This window comes from Euwallacea similis, chromosome 16 (genome assembly GCF_039881205.1).
Source record: "Euwallacea similis isolate ESF13 chromosome 16, ESF131.1, whole genome shotgun sequence".
Classification (NCBI taxonomy): Eukaryota; Metazoa; Arthropoda; class Insecta; order Coleoptera; family Curculionidae; genus Euwallacea; species Euwallacea similis.
The window spans coordinates 2,596,383-2,612,224 of NC_089624.1; positions in this window are offsets into that span (position 1 = coordinate 2,596,383).

The following is a 15,842-nucleotide window of genomic DNA, read 5'->3' on the forward strand; positions in this document are numbered from 1 at the left end:
TAACAAGTCACTTACTGGACTTGTGATGGAAGTAATTGTAAACCATATATAGGTGGTTAAATAAAAATGATTAGGTATGCCTTTTCAATAGTTTAAGCATGTGCCTGGTAGGTGAGCAAGTGGAGGCCTTTGAACTACTCTTTGATTTGGGTCATGTTCTTCTTGTTTCATTGTTCGTGATTATTTTCGAAAAATCATTATTGAATAGTAGTTTTCATTCATTGTTAACATTTTGCGATTTTCCTCGGGTTTGGTTGAATTGTAAATTCTTTTTTTCTACCCATTATTAGTTAGATATAATTTACTTAGCTTATTTAATTGTTGAAGAAATCGGCACTCTTTCTTTATGCCTTTGTCCATTCAATTTAGCAAATTTTTGTTAGACGTCTAATAGAACCTGATCAAGCTAGCTTTCATTTGATTTCAAGTCCGAACATTTTATTTTGTAAAAGGCGTCAGAAATCGAACTAAATATTTCTCCATTGATGAGATAATAATTTCGCCCCATCCATTGAGGAAGTTTGTCTAGGACTTTTTCACGTTTTCTCGGATTTTTACCCCTTACAGGGTTAAAGCTTTAAAATGTTAAGACTATTTGAAGATGAAAGGGCTTTGGTAATTTCTACAAAAAAATGTCTCACACAATCACTTATTCAAACCCCTAGTGAAGCGGGCTCTAAGTTGTTTATTGAACTCTGCCTGTAAGACCCAAATAAATTCATCAATTTATCATATTTCGCTGCAAATGTAGTATAGTATGTGGTATTTAACGGATTTTTCATTTCATCGGTTCCCCAGATCTTTATGTTGGAAGTCAAATTTGGGATGCCATGTAAATAGGTTATTACGACCATCAATAGTTGGGGTTCTATTCCTTTTTTGTGAGAATTTATTGGTATTTCGCTAACACTGCGAACTTGATGTAGCTGTTCCTCCTGGTGATTTACTATCGGAATATATGTACATAAAAACTGATGCAAAAGTTAGTTTTTTAGATCTAATGACTCATAAAAAGACCCATACATATCTTTGAGGAATTTGATTTTTTTATAGGAGCTTTTCAGTATAGAAGCATTTTTTTAGATAAATGGGTGTTGTGGAAGAGGTCATTAGAAGAAGAATGCGATCGAAAAGAAGTCGTTATCAAAAGGGATTTCGCTTAAAAAAGGTTGATGTCTCCTAGCTCTGAATGAAATTACATATTATTCACCATTTCTTCTAGAAGCCGATTTTCTTAATTAATGAGTCTTCTATAATATTTATCAAAATTCTAACCAAGATTGCAAAAAGGCTCGAAGCCCTAAAACGATCGGTTTCGGCAGATAAACATTAAGGAAAGGAAACATCCTCATAGGGTTTTAGTGCCATTCCTCGTTATAGGGTTTTACAGCCATAATACTAGCTTCAGTGTCCAATTCGGACATTGCGCCTTTATTGAGCACTCAACTATTTCGAGTATTGACCAATAATGCATCGCTATTTGTTCGGAATGAGCGCCGCATTCATGTTTCTATCGGATCATTACGGGCAATAGATATTTATATAGAAATTCTCTAATTTCCAATACGAGATCCCCGTCACATGTAAATTTCGAATATTCGCTCGATTTCCATCAGTTTAATAACGGGGATTTTAGCCTTTCAAAGCCGGTAACCTATTTATAAGTGAGTCACTGAAGCGGTCGACATAAATATACCTAGTACATCCCCAAAGGGTAAGACAACAAGAAAAAACAATCCGACCAGCCATGGGAAAATGGCGTAAAGTATCGCTTTTCCTGTCTGCCAGATCGGAAAACCGTCGCCGGGACAATTTTCCGGGTTATCGGAACCGGTTCATGCACCACAGATCACAGGGATCTGGATCAGGCAAAGCGGACGGATACAGCCGCCTATGGAGGTTTCGAATATTTTTTAGTTTTCCGCGTTTCAGTACAAAATTAACAGAATTAAATCAGCGCCTTCCTTCTGTATAATGCGCAGTGCATTTAGCTTGAAAGGAAAATCCATGCTTTCTTAGTTATATTAAATTTTCTTCTGAAGAGGACTATTTTTATTGACCTTCACAAATTTTTCTTTAAAGTTAACATCCGAACCACTTCAAACTTCAAAAGTGCACAGCACAATCCCTGTCCCATCCTATCTAAAAATTTCCGACAAATTTGCCACCTTTTGCTTCCTCTTCCTGGCGAAATCTAATTTTCCCTTCCCACTTTGTCAATAAACGCATTTTAGGGCTCTCAATTCCTAAGATTGCCTTTGGAATTACACAGTTTTAGCACGATCGACGATAATACAACCGTAATCTGATGATTTTACGACTGGATGTCTTCAGCAACTTTGTGACGTCTTAATTTAACAAAGCTGTCATGAGTTTTCCTCTGTATTCAATAGTTATCGACATTGAAGGTATTGTCACTCATAAGGTACATGATAATGATGAATTATATTGTGCTCAATAGTTGAATATTTTGAGACGTCAGTCAATTGCTCATACATTAAATGTTAATTTAATAACTCACCTAATCAGTACTCCCTCCTAAGTTATTAGGACCACGGAAATAGGAAGTTTGGTAGTTGAAACCAGATATTGGTATCTATTAGGTGGTTTTCCTAATTAACTAATCGCTACTAGTTTTCAATTAAAAAGTCTACTTTGAAGCTGCCTCATGCCTGAATGGGTCGTGTGGTGCTGGTTTCTGGATTCTCGAGTATTCGGACGAGCATTTCCTCTTCTTGATTCAGAGTGAGAATTTTTGGTTTTCAATTACCCAGTTTTGAATGAAATGCACCAGTCTCCCCCAGTTTGACTTTAAAGTAGTTTTAAAGTTGGGTGATTTGGTTGGCTATTACTCCGATGCAGTTCTAGATACTTTTCAGCAGGAGGACTGCTTCTAAAATTTATTTGCGAGTGCAAACAATCATATTTCTTATCTCAGTGTTAGCGAATTCACTTTGTCGAGGCATTCGTGAAATTATAACACAATTTACTAATCACAGAAACGAAACAAGCTGTTCGTTAGTGCAGTTACGACTAATTATCGAGATTGTAAATTTCTTCTCGACGAAAACGGACACCACGCTTCCTCAGCCGTGGTACCCTGAGTTCGTAAACAGTTACTCTTAAGAATCGACCATCCCGGGCAGCTTTGTACACTTTTTCCTTTCTGCTTTAACTCGTTTGATAAATCCGAATGCCTCGCAATATCGTATTAATGATCTTCGGACGCGATTTACCGTCCGGGATTGACGTTATTACTCGAGCTGCTTCAATTGCAGAAATTACAATATTTACATCAATAATGTACTATCGGCCACAAAAGTGGTCGACCACGCTAAGGTTCAAAATCGCTTGACGCGTATTCCGAGCGAAGGTACCTTATCAGTTCACAAAAAATGATCCACAACAAAAACGTTCTGTCGAGTGACTAAATTTAGAATTTTACATCGAATACCAAGTTTGCCGTAATATTTTCAGGATGATAATTTTAAATAAATAAATCAATTCTGCTAGTAATTGTACGAAAACCTCACTATATTAACATTGAATTTTGTAAATTGCAAAAGTTGTTGATATGGCTATATAATTGTTTAAGATGAAAACTAAAAAAATACATGTTAAATTCAATTATAAACAAGACCAACAATTTACAAAACACTGTAGTACAACTTACTAAATCAAGACTTTTATTAACAATAATATTTTGCTGGGAATTAGGAATTAACTAGTCCGACTGTTTCCTACCTCTCACTTAACAATCAAGTGATTTCTATGTCACAAAGTTTTTTAGACAAAAGATGACATAAACGACGTTTTTCGTAATGCGTACGTTAAAAGGGAAAATTTCAAGACACATTTTTTTCGGAAATACAGTACGATCGAGAGAAAATAAACTTCAAATTTATATAAATAAATGACTAAATAAAAAAATAAACAATTCTAATAGCGGGTTACTCCCCCATTGGCGTCGATGACGTCTTGTAGCCTCCGGCCCATTGAATCCACAAGGTTTTGACACAAGGGTCTAACCCCATTCCAGATTTGGTTGCAATGTGCCACCAAATCTTCGGTAGTACGTTCATTGTTATTGTGCCACCTTTGAACCATTAGGCCCCATAAATTCTCTAAATTCTATGGGGTTTAGGTCTGGCGAATATGCAGGCCAGGGAAGATTATTTATGTCTGGATGCTCGTGATACCAGTCCTTCACGATTTTTGCGCGATGTATCCTACAATTGTCATCAACATACTTGATGACAGGCATTTCTGCCACAGGATACAAAGTACGAACAGAAGGAAGCATAACTTCGTCGAGCATCCGAACGTACTCAATAGAATTCGCCCTTGTTTTAAAACTTGCCAGTTCGCCGGGACCATCAGCAGACTTCCACCCATAGAAGTTAAAAAATTGCTTTCAAAAAATGCAATTATTATGTTAATTATTATGTATATGTGTTAAATTATTATGTGTATTATAATCGTATAGCTTGATTGATAATTCATTTGCCTGCATAACATTTTTGAGGCATAATAATTGCATTTTTTGCCTGGCACTCCAAAACCGACCTAGCTTATTGAGAGAAAAATGCAGAATTACTTCTTTTAAACTAAGACATAAAAATTCTATCTTGTGATACATCATTGTAAAGGGGTTATTAAGAACTTATAAAAATCGCCGAAACATGCACAGGTCCGTATTTGGAAAACTCAAGTTGTTGTCTCATTATCTCAAAAGCTAAGGAACATTTAAAATTTTGAAATTTACTGGTTTGTAGACATAAGAAAACTACGAAGTTCTTGTATCAAACATTTTGATGAAAAACTTTTAGTTATCGATTCATTTAGAAAATTAAATTCGACCTAATTTTAGTTTTTTCACACTCGCAACTCAGAAACTAAAAATCATTCGGCAACATTGTTTTCGGTTCTTAGAAGAGTATTAAACTTGGCATATTTCTTCCAATTTAACTGACCCTGTAACTCTTCCCGTTTAAGAGATAGCAATAATAGCATATCGAATTTGGAACACCCTGTATAACACAGCTAACATCTCACAGACTTTTCGCTCAACTCAAGATGAAATTCTTGCCAGGAGTAACAATATAAACAAAAAAACGTCCCCAAATTTAAGCCAGTGATAAAGTTACCTTAATTGAAAAAAGACAATTTGATTACGTACCGTAATATTCAACTCACGACTAATTTCGGAAATATTATGGCCTTGTTCATATAAAAGCACTATATAACTTTTAATGTCTTTGCTCAGATTCGGAGCCATTGCGCCTTAACGATAAACTGAGAAAATACCAAAAAATAAAATTGTCTCAATGAATTCGGCCAGCAATACATGTTTGTGTGCAAAATATTGATGTATATACACAAAAAGGAGGATTCAACAAAAAGTAATATAGGTCAAGTGTGACAAAAAAAGGTATCCGACCCACAGTACCGCAAGCGATTTTGATTTGAAACTGGTCAACCACTTTTGTGGCCGATAGTACAATAAGTTGATAGCACAACGTGACTGATAACAGATTATGGCACATGTGGGTGAGCGAACAGATTGCGGAATTTTATTTAATTTCGAATAAACAGATGTTCGACTTAAGTTAGATACAAAATACAGGCAACAGGTACTTTTATGTCCATCCACGTTACTATGTCGCAAAGTAGCTTATTCAACGTACAAGGAGTTCGAAAGATACGTAGAAAAATATACCTCTAAAACCCCTGTAGGTTAAGCTCTAATGCAAAGGCTTCTTTAATTTTAGATAGAAATTATCCACTTAGATGAAATTTCCTACAACTTGTAAAGAAAAATGGAGATTTATGAATCTCTAAGCTCGAGGCAAACTTTTGATAGATCAGTTTTTGCGTCGGCGAGTGTATGTTTCATTTAGTCTAATTGACTTTCGTCCCAGTTGAAAATGCCGCCACCATCCACCCCGGCAACAACAAACATAATACTCAAACAGATTACATTGAGGCGCCACCCTTCCCATTTCGCCTAAAACAAATGCAACACGGTAGCCGATATCTGTGCCGTCGTCGGCCTATTGTCATCGCCGGTGTCAGACGGTATTGCAGGGAATGCCCTTATCGGCCCAGAAAAACAATGGACGACCCACGAGAAAGGCAAAAGCTTACTTCACTCTGTGCTCGATTGCCGCCTGATGTTTCGCCTCTATAAGGCGTTTTATGTGAATATATTTTACTCTTTTTCCTTGCTTTGTTTGGATTACCATTTATGAGCATGTATTGCATCGGCAGGGACCCTTAGATAAATCGTATGTCATATCCTACACTATTATGTGACATACGTTCGGAGATATAACTCGTAAAATTGCGGTTCCCGTGGAAATGATCATAAAAGCTCCATTTCAGCCGTTTCTCAAAGGAAGGATCAGGAATTTTAAGCCGATTTTCGGGCTTAGAGTTATAAAAAATAAATTAGCGTCGGAGCTCCCAACACCCTGACTACAGTGTGTCCAAAATGCGGACGTCCAACATAGAGATTTCCCCAACAGTAGTAGATAGACACTTGGTTAGGCGGTGGAAAAGTTACGCATATGAAGTAGTTTCGCGATGTATCTTCGAAAAGTGTGAATAAAACCACCAATAGGTATTATCAAAAGGTGCTATTAAAAGTGAAAAAAAAACAGAATGTACGGTTTAAGGGAATAGTCGGGGTTACCAGACTTGTTCCACAGAGAGTATTAATATAACTCGATTAGGGTGAAAAACGACACCTCAAAACTGCTTACAGCACTTTTTCCACGCATAAAACTGTCTACAGCATTTTATCCACGCATTTTTATTACGCAATACTTATCACAAATATGTCTTGAAATTAAGGGTTTTGCAAATTTATTGTCGTCGTTTACTTACAAATTTTAAACCTTAAGGCTTCACGCGGGTGATTTGGCGAAATAAGATGTGGAATAAATTCGCATTACTCAGGAGCCTTCAATGCTAATACAATGTGTCCGAGATAAGAATGCCTAGCATAAGGATCTTGCAAACGGTAATAGTTCTAAGCACAAATAACTTCTCCTGACTGCTGCAGCTAAAATTTTAAGTAATATATTGAGCGTGATAGTTTTAAAAGCTTCTAACAAAAAATCTGATGGGGTAATGCCCGAACATTGGGCTGGCCAAGGATGTTCTCAGTGAGTCCCGATCTATCTTACAGGAATTCTATGTGATGGATGTTACTGCGTAGCATCAAATTTTTCTTCAGTTGAAAAATTTTTCTGCGCTTTATAATTCTAGAAAAATAATGGAGAACTAAATAATCTGTCAAGATTAAAAAAAAATTAGACATTTGTCAAATGTCAGTATCATGATTGTTTTTTTAACACAATAATTTGTCTGAATCTTGTGTTTCTTTTATGAAAAAATTATTAAATAATAAAAAAGGGAATAAAAAAGTAATTTAAAACTAAAACATTGCGTAAATTACTATATGTGAATGAATTTGTATTAATAAACAGTTTTGTTAAAATCGGCAAAAAATTTACGTAGTTTAATTATTAGGGTAAATTAATTAGGGTAGTATTTCGGAAAAGAATTGATAGTCACTGTTGATAAGTAAAAGGGTCATGTTAAAGCTTATAAGAAGATTGCAATGGAAAACTGGTTTTAGTTTTCATATATTTATTAACACAAGTCGAGAAAAAAATAAAAAAGAATTTCGAAAATTATTTTGTTTTTGAAAAAGCTGAAAAACCAAAAATAAATTTGTAGATCTGTTTGCACTGTGAAACAACTCCCTAAAATGCGCAGCTTTTCTCCTGTTTAACCAAGTGTGTCTCCATTACCGTTTACGGTATCTTCATGCTGGACATCCTTATCATAGACATTTCGTATAATGAAAATTTGCTGAACGAACTGTCACACAAAATTATTCAAAAACTTGACCCCAACCTGAAACGAATAATTTTTTTAAATCTTATGCAATTTAATGGTATAAACCAAGGGTTTGCGAGAAGAAGTAAATTTCTTGCGGCGCCCCTGTTTGAATTCTGACCTAATATCACTCTAATACCCAGAGTTCGTTCAAATAGAAGCTTCAAAAGCAAACCTGGGATGGCCTATTAAAATATAAGACTCGGACCGGCTTTTTGGAGCAGAGAGACCCGAGATCTCGTCTTTTAATCAGAAGTGGGATAAGCAGACATGCACGTCGGTCGGCCGACCTGTAATTACACCTAGTCCCAGTCAGAATGGGTTTTTAAGTAGTGGAGATTTAAGTGGAAACGCCCGTAATTCTAATACGAGTGTGGGAATACGAAATTAGCTCGTTAGGGAAAAGAGTTTAATGGACTGCTTTGGTCTTTGGCTTTGTATTATGGATATGTTTCACATACGCTGAGAGTTCTCCTCTTTCGAAATCATCACGGCAGAGTCATATCGTCTCAGTCATAGTTAAGACATTTGTCGTTTGTCTTATCCACACATGCGTACCCTGATAAAACCACTGAAAACATGTATATGTTGGAATAGCGTTTGATCCGTTTTCCATGGTTGAGGAAAGGTATTTTGTTAATAGCCAAAAATGAAAAGACAGACTAGCGAATTCACTACCCCACGACCGCTCTTCTGCTCGTCAATCTATTAACTGCCAGTTCTTTGTCCCTGTTGTCTTAACTTTCCCAGTTCTGGTGAGTCCTTCAGAACCGTGGGAAAAGTACCTGTTAGCCCTTATTACAAAGGAATCATGCCACCCATATAATTAGTACACATAGTCACTTAGGAACGTCGTGGTATTAGTGATCTTGCTCGACAATGCTTTTTCTTAAGAAGGCTGTCGCCTGCTCTTCATCTTATTGTCTCTTCTAATGTTACATTTGCAGAACTTAAGAACTAATAAATCTCCGACATATATTTATCACAGAAGTCATTTGCCATTAGCACATCTTTTTGTTTCCTGCAACTACCAGAAGCAGCGAGCAAATTTATTTAAAAAGTGAGTCAATTAAGCGGCACAATTGTAAACAACTCTTTTTAGGATTCTATCGGTGTTACTTTGGTCTGACTAGATGGAGGTATGGTAGCTGAGTAAACTTTCTATAACTATAATATAAACTGATCATGGAAGTAATGGGCACGGCACAGTCTGTAGGAATTTTTGAGCATTCCGTCTTTTCTAGAATCATTCGACGAGCACTCATCACTCTTATCAAAGAAATTTTTCAATGCCACATAAGATAAAGAAATAATATCATGCAAGATTGTGCATTTTCACCCCAGTGCCTTTGGTAACTACGGTTATTTTAGAACCATCGTTCTAATGTCATTTAAACTTTGGTCAATATCTGCCTGGACTGAGTCTTGTTCGTGTAAATATCGACCATGTATTTCACTCAGGACATGTTTGGTGAATTTCTGTTTTTTGAATAATAAAAAAATACAGAGTACTTTCAAAAATTTTGGAGCGGAATTGAGAAGTATTTTTTGAATAAACATTATGGATCGTTCGAAGTTTGAATTTAGTGGGTTAGAAATGTGCGAATTCAAAACCAAAGAAGCAATCCCTGTTCTTTTGAAACGCCGCGAGTAAAAATGCAAACTATAAACTCTTGGGGTGACAAATCTTACGATACATTATTTGCTATAGGTTTATTTTGTTTATAAACGAACGGTTGAAAAATTCGTTCATAATTTAATGGAGCGAATATATGCAGAATCTAAAGGTAAAACAATGAATTCACCTTTTGTATACCGTTAAGATTAGTATAATGTGGGTAGTTTCACGTGTCTTTCTCTCTTCGTGTAAACTCTGTAAGACTATTATGCTTTGTATTGATTGACCTGATGATATTCTGGTATTTGCACCGCTGAGACAAGCATTTTATTAAATATGTTCCACCAATCTTTATCTTTTTTCTTCTTGATCTCCTGCAGGTTAATTTATCAGGCGCCGTGTGCTTCTTTTGAGAGAGACTATTCACTGTACTATTCGCTCTTTGGACGAGTTTTTACTACTTTTGTTGAAACAAGGAGATTCATTTCTAGATATGTACCTTGTTGCGTTATCTCGAACTGAACAACCACTTCGTTGTTCCAGTTTCCTCCACCATTAAATTTAGTCCTCTGCGAGTGCTGATTCACGCCTCAAGAATGAAAAATGGTTATACGACCTTATATTTATAAGTACCAAAATTGGGACATCTTTCCCCGAATGGCAATTTCGCCGTGTAAAATATGGATGAAAATATTCAGAAATCGATGCAGTAAGAGGCTTTGGACCGAAAATGACGAATGGGCCTCTTGAACCGACTGGATAAAATCAACACGGCGATACAACGCCCTCAAATAGTGAGAAATACGAATAAATGCATCTATAAAGGTTGCTGGAAGGAGAAAGTATCGATCTGGAACCTGGACTATGGAAATTTTTGACTTCCCCCTTGCAAAATCCCCATATGGCTTAATAGGTGTATTAAAACAGAACTTTCATAAATCTTAAGACCCCTGAGCGCCCATATTCGTTTTACGTTTCAATTTATCCCGGAATTAATTTGTAGGTTAGATGCATGATTGTGGGTCTCTTCTGAACATTATTTTATTAGCAAGGGATTCCCTGAAGGGCCCGTGACGTACGTCCCACCGCACTGGAGTGGTATTTAGTTTTGCTTTAAAGGCTCACAGGCAATTGCCCTTCACTTAGGGGGAAATTCAGGGGCTGTATCTCTCTTCAAATTCATTTATATCAAAAATCAAATAGGGCGCGGGAATGCCAGTAACGGAGTAAAGGATTGAGGCCGTGATGACGCGTTAAACGATTAAAGCTCAGAATAATGTTGTGAGCAATTTACAGAGGTTAAGCGGGGCCCTGCAGGTGATGCTCATTAGGGTTGCACCGCCTTTGGAAATCTCCGCGGCTCAAATCTGGAGTGTTCCGGACAGATAATCATTTATCATCTACATTGGGTTCACCACAAAAAGCATTGTTGTCACTGGGGCACTGGCAAATTTTCGATTCGCGTCTTGTCGCATGCCAAGAGATTTATGACAAACTAATTCGCATTTTTCAAATTGAGGCTTGATCACCCTCACCCGTCAATGTATTCCTATCATTGTGGCAGCTATGGCTATCGATTAGGTTGGATACATAATAATAGTTACGTCATCTTGGTGGTGGAAAGGTTCTTCCGAGAAATCCATTGCGATTAGGCCCGTTAATTTCCCGTTCGTTTTAGAAAACCGACTGACAGTCGGCAACAAGTAGGGCGTATTGTGTAGGACACCTTTTGTTTTCGCTCAGTCGGCTGCCGATAATATTATTCCCTCTCCAAGTTTGCACGATTGTCTAGTTAAATGGCGAATTTACTATTAACATGGGTCCCCAACACTTTCAGTAATAGCGGCATTTAAAAAGCAGCCGCTGCATTTAGCGGACTTCGATTGCGATTTGAGGTAATTGCATACACGGGAGGGCCTCGCCATCCATACAAATGTACATGATTTTCTCTCAGCTTTACACGTATATTCCGATTTTATGGAAGTGTTGCATTATAATTGTGGCTTGATGAGAGGGCAGAGGCGATGGTTCTACAGATTCTTTTTACAATTATGAGAAGCTGATAATTTACAGAAGTTAGCCAGTGCGTCAAAATGGTCGCGTTGCGTTGGGCTTACGCGACATATTTCCATTCCACACTACACTGTTTAGTCCGTTTATTCCCCCAAATGTCCCGTGGACACATAATGGACATGGCTGATTCCTATGACCCAACTTTGCGGAACACAAATTACGCTACAAGGTTATTTGCCAAATCGGCGCACGAATGTGCTTGACCTGGTCATTGCAAATGCGTCGCAAAAATTTTTTTTTAAATTTAAAATCGGCCAGAATTTGGACGAGATGGCCCATCATTCAGGGATCAGGTAAAATATTTGCAAATACCCACTTTCAAATACTTTCAAACGAAAACCAAAGAAATAATGCTTCTGTGAATTCTTTTCTAGGTGGAGTTTCGCGATCCAATTAAATAGTCATACTCGTTACGCGTTAAGGCGTTATTACAGGTCGTAAATTTAAATTTTTGTACTCTAACTTTAACATCAAAAGAGATATCAACACACTGTTGAGATGCCCTATGCATTGTTATCAGGGAGATCTGCCTCCTGACATTTAAAAATTAATTCGGTTCGTCGTTAAAAATTCGCTTGGTATCTACGGCAGTTTGGCTTACATGTTCCGAATGTTGCTGCCGTAGCTGAGAAATTGGTAAAGGTAGTTCGGAAGATTTTCGAGAAACTCACGTTCTGCACTAGTGACCACGTCGCATTCAAAGAGGCAAAACTTAGCGAAAGATTCGATCAGCAACCAACCCAACCAATTCAGCACCAACATATAGGAATGTGTTTACAAGTGCGGAGGCTTCCAAATTTTGTCTGTCACCCTAATAACTAATGAAAAACTGGATTCCAACATCAAAAAAATTTCCTTTAGCGAGAATAATAATTGCACTACCGTTGATGTGCGTTAAACTCTTTTTCCATTGGAAACTGCCGATCGTGCCTGATACATGATTTTAGGATTATGCTTCTTACAGCCAAAAATCTTTTTCATGGATAACAAACACATCATAAAAAAATCGTTTATTTGCGTAGCTTCATGAAATTATTATAGACCCTGGCTATCTTAATGTCTGCTTCATTTAAAAAGTACAAAGCACGCCATACCTTGGAAATTCAGAAAAATGATTACAAACAATAAAAGCGACTTTTTTCCTGTGAAATTTTAAGTTGCCACTTGGTAGATGACAACCTTTCATGACCGAAATGACTCCATAAAGTATGAAATATCTGAAGACATTTTCAGTTCACATTAAATGAAGTGCCATCTTGTACTTTTACTCTATTCACCCCGAAGACTCTATCCCATTTTACCATATACCACCTCAAAAATGGACTACAGAGATCACTGTCTGATCTCACCCACAAGCATAATTACTAATTTTATGAGACACCAAGTTCTGCTTCAAGATATACTTCAATTATTTCATTGCTCATTCTTTGTATGTGAGTTCTGTTGTCAATTGCGAAACACCAGATAATACTTTTCACCAGGTAAAACATCAAATAAAAAAAGTGATAATTTCAAATCTAAACTAATTAATGTAGAGCTATCGAATGAAGTTCTCTCCCGTCAACAGCTGGTCCAATGGACAGCCCTGATTTCTGCCGGGTGGAAGGGGTAACAACACGCTGGCGCCTCCGGGATATCCCGAGGGATCATCACCGATGTCGACCGTCCCGACGCCGTGTCATCAGTCGGACGCGTCATCTCCGAACAGGAGGAAGTGCATCCCAGTTCAGTGAGAAGCCAACTCAAACTTCGTGGCAACGCTTGGGTAAGTGTGGGTCATAATTTGTTAGGTTATGATATTAAATGTTTGAAGGGTGAAATAGGGACGAAAGGATTGAATAATGTTGAAATTTGTTTTGGGGTTATGCTAAGGGATTTGAGTGAGCCTGGAGATTGGGTTAAACTGCTAAGATAGTTTCAATTCGTAGTTAGAAGGATGCTGTAACTTGATTGAATAAAGAGTCAATGATTTTAGGATTTTAGTACTTTCAGGGTTTATCTGGAGAGACGATTTTAAGTTTCATCTCAGTGGTGTCCAAAGCATGAACCATAAAATCAGTGGAAATATCAAATTGAAATTCAGGCGATTCGCTAATAATGGAATGTGCTAAAAGCTATAATGATGTCTTTTGCAAATTTTTCTTTCACTAAATAAAAAAAACACGTTTTTACGCAAATGGATCGAAACTATTTGTTTACATCTTAGTTTCCATGATGGAAACCATGAGTTTATGACCAGCGGGCGTCGTTATATTTTTACTGTTTGTCGCTCAGGGTAACGGGCCGTAAAGGGCAAATAGGATTTTTGGAATTTTTAACCGCCTTCATTCAAATATCTAAACAAAACATTTTTTGTGCTTAAAAGGTACGTACAACGGGGCGAAAGAAAGATTACGTCTTGGATCAAATAAATGTCCCTTGTTTTACATTGGGACTCAAACTTTGGTCGCGGGCGTAATCTTCTTCTTCGGCCCTCTACATGTAAATAATGATTAAAAGTGCGCCAATTAGAAAGGTTACAAAAATACAATGGTGAGGCTCTTAATGTCTCGGATAAATTTATAAAAATTTGCTAGTCCATGGCATACGATATACATATTTTCTTCCAAGGTCTATGAGAATCCATCCGCCTGGGGTTTTTCTGACATACTTAATTACAAGTTCCAGAGGTTAAAACACTTTATACGTCTGTACGAACGAATAATCGAACCTTATTAAACCAGAATGCCGAAATTAAAACTTAGAAACGCGTAAGGAATGCGCATTTTTAATTGAAGCTTAAATTTGTATGTAATTGGAATTTTTCCTCTGTCGCACATACCTTCTCTGGAGCTTTCCACCTTAATCCAACTCCTAAACAAAACTTAATTACAACGTCATGGCTGTCCAGCTGGCTTAAGTAACAGGATATTCAACGTTACAACGCTAATCGAAAATAATATCGGGCAAGCGGCTAAATCCCCTCCCATTGTCGTACCAAATTGATTTACGCCAAAATGGAGGCATTAATTTATTAGTTTTAGTTCAGCGTGTGTTGGTCACCATGTTAATCGCTTCTGATTGTCTCTTTAACCCGTTTATGTTTGGCTCCGCTGGTGGGATTGGATATGCCTATTTTCCTTAAGAATCAGCTTACTCGTATTACTGCTTATGTTCTAACATCCAGAAATAAGTTATGTTAATATTATATTCTGGTTCACTGGATATTCGATCTTCTTGTTCCTGATGGCCACTGAAGCAAGCCGTTCATTGGCGCACTTTCAAGATTTCCTGGCTAATTTTCAACTGGTCATTTTCAAGTTTGGCAACGCATAACTTTTTTTTGAGTTAAACTTTTATGACACAATCCGCGACATACCTACTTCTGAATTATTTTTAATGAACATAAGAATACGTTAAAAACCTTGATGTGTTAGATTAATGACATATGGGGCCTGCAATCTTCTAGAGTAATTAATAAAAGGGCAGAAAAAAATTGGTGGACAAGATGTAAAAATTATATCTTCCTATATCGGGGTTCTATAGCCCTTATAATTAAAATGAATGTATGTTGCGCCTAGGAAACCTAAAATATAATATTTTCCATGTGTGACATTTTTTAATATAGAATAGCATAATATTGAATAGTCTAAAATAACCTATTTTTTCCTGCTTTCAGGCAAGTAGATTTAAAGGTACCAAATTTGTATTTATTTCCAAAGTGTTTTCTAAATACGCGGCACAAATTTAAGAAAATATTCCTTGAGTCGAAATAAGAGAAAAGTTCGAATAAATATTTATCCGGAATCGATTCATTTTCGAACTATTACGTGTTGAAACTTATAAAACAAATTGCCATTTTTCATTCAAAGTTCCGCCATTTGATATTATCGTGGAATACCCTTTATATACCGGGTAAATCAGAGTTAAACCACCATACGTAAATCATGCATAGGGTATTTAATTTTAAGCACGAAAGTTGTAACAAAAACTTATCCGCAAATGCTTGCTAAGAACGCTACAGCCCTTCAGAGACGACCGCCCGAAATTGATTTTTGCTTCGTGTTTTTAAAACCATTTAAGATAAATGTATGAATTTATGTGTAAAAATTAAACTGAGTCAAGTGCTTGTTTCAAATCTTTGAAGGGCTGTAGCGCTTTTAGCAAGCAATAGCGAACATATTTTCATTACAACTAGAACTTTCTTGCTTAAAATCAAATTCCCTATGCATGATTTATCTATGGCGATTTAACTCTGACTCGC